The 2,156-nt window shown below is 50.6% G+C and overlaps 1 protein-coding gene across 1 annotated transcript in view; it reads right to left on the bottom strand.

Annotated features, from left to right (window-relative positions):
- VRK2 (vaccinia related kinase 2) overlaps positions 1 to 267 on the bottom strand; it is a 68,009-nt gene extending 67,742 nt beyond the window's left edge. Inside the window, exon 1 of the mRNA XM_015421202.1 lies at positions 23 to 267. The gene's annotated coding sequence lies outside the window, so the exon portion shown is untranslated. The remainder of the gene's footprint in view (positions 1 to 22) is intronic.
- Positions 268 to 2,156: the final 1,889 nt, after the last annotated feature.

Genomic DNA, 2,156 nt, shown 5'->3' with positions numbered 1-2,156 from the left:
AGAGCAAGTTAAGTCCACTCACGCTCAGCTTTGGCTTTTTCTGGCCGCAAGGTGAATCCTCTTCCCCTCCCGAAAAACAGCCCAGCCAGACAATCCGAGAGACCCACTCTGCGGCTCAGCTGCTGGGCAACGCCGGAGAGCTTCCTGCTGGTCACTTCCAGCACCCCCCACTTTCCCCTCCTTTCTTTCTCTTTCTGTTCCTGTGGAGGTGCCGGCAAGAGCCAGGACAGCCCCAGAGAGAAGTCCCCGGCTGTGCTCCGCGCGCCGTGACGCGCCCAAACAGGGAGCGCCGCCGGGGAAACGCCTGAAAATGAACACCCAAAAGTTCGTTCCTCTCCGCGACTCAACGAGAAGGGGCGGAGACGCCGGCCGGCAGTTCGGGGCGCCTTTCGGCGCGTGCTTCGCCCAAGGCTGACCTATCGGAGGAGACGGAGACGGGGGAGGCGGAGTCGTCGTTTCGCTCTCGGCTTTTCCCGCGTTCCTCCAAAACTCCCAAGCGGAGTGCGCGGAAGAGAATGCTGCCTCCTGTATGGGAGCACGTGGGATTTCCCTTTGTTGCTTTACAGCAGGAAGAGACTCTGAAACAGAGGGAAGGGGAAAGGCTGTCCCCCACGGCTCCCGCTAAGCTGAGTTAGTGTGAGCTAGCTCACAGTTTTTTAGCCTCCAGCTCACACATTTTTGTCTTAGCTCAGGAAGGAGGGCTCCAGAGCAAACCAATTTATGCAGTAGCCAAATCACGGGCTCACAACCTTAATGTCAGTAGCTCGCAAAGTAGAATTTTTGCTCACCAGACTCCACAGCTTAGAAAAGAGGGAGATTACAGAAAGGGAGAGACCGGCAAGGCGCTGGTTTCCTTTCTCCTTTCGCTCCCTTTTCCTGTTTAAAAGAAACAGCAACCAAGCGTTGTCCAATCCACGTGCTCTACTGCACACTAGGTGTCCTACTGCATAGGGACAACTCTCGTATCATGCAAGACACCCAGCGAGTTCAACGCGAAGCTGTCTCCACCGACCCAGACGAGCATCGTACTCTGACTGGAGGTAGCCCTCTAGAGCCCGCTACGGTTGGGGACAGAGCCTGCATAGAAACCCTACCAAGTAGACATCCATTGGATCAGATCATTAGTAGGGGCAGCGGTGCTTCATGTCCCGGCCACCCTGCCAGCCATTCCCACCACACCTTTCCTGATGCCTGCCACTTAAAGCTGTCTGCTGTACTCCTGTACCACTCACAGAAGCGCCTAAACGCAAACTCCCATGTTCAGAGGCAGTGTCTGTCTAAATACCACCTGCTATAAACAATAGAATGCTACTGCCGGTACGCTCCACACATAGGTTTCCCAGAGACCCAGCACTGGGAACAAAGCACTACCCTAATAGCATTGAATGTTCTTAATGTAATGTAAAACCTTGTGTAGAGAACCAAAGGGCATTGTTGACATTTAGTGGCATATACAATGTCAGAAGATGAGCAAGTGAATGTGCCTGAGATGGTGCAGTTGATGTTGTTAGGTCCAGTAATCTCATTGTCTGGGTGTATGTGGCAGCAAAGTTGGCATTTGAGTTATTGCAAACTGTGGTACCAGTATCCATGTTCAACTTCTCTGTGTAGGGCAAACAGGTCAAACCATATGCCAAAGGATAAATGGACATAAATTTGACATTAAAAATCACAAGACTGAGAAACTTGTAGGAGAACATTTCAGTCTTTCAGGACATTAAGTGGGTGACCTCAAAGTAGCTATTTTATTGCAGAGGAACTTCAGAAACAGACTAGAAAGGGAAATTGCTGAATTACAAGTTATTACCACACTCGGAACAACCCCCCAGGACTTAACAGGGATATTGGTTTCTTATCAGTCCTTACATCTGTATCCTCACCAACAAGGACCATACATCCTCCTAATTTTACTGCATTTCTTCTTTGGAATAGTGATTGTATGAGAGAGAGCCAGTTTGGTGTAGTGGTTAAGAGCATCAGACTCTAATCTGGAGAACTGGGTTTGATTCACCACTTCTCCAGATGCAGCCAGCTGGATGACCTTGGGTCAGTCAGTTCTCTCAAGAGCAGTTCTCTCAGAGCTCTCTCAGTCCCACCTACCTCACAGGGTGTCTGTTGTGGGAAGAGGAAGGGAAGGAGATTGTAAACTGCTCTGA

The sequence above is a fragment of the Gekko japonicus genome, unplaced genomic scaffold (genome assembly GCF_001447785.1).
Source record: "Gekko japonicus isolate JY-2015 unplaced genomic scaffold, Gekko_japonicus_V1.1 scaffold213, whole genome shotgun sequence".
Classification (NCBI taxonomy): Eukaryota; Metazoa; Chordata; class Lepidosauria; order Squamata; family Gekkonidae; genus Gekko; species Gekko japonicus.
This window is presented reverse-complemented; position numbering and strand designations above follow the sequence as displayed.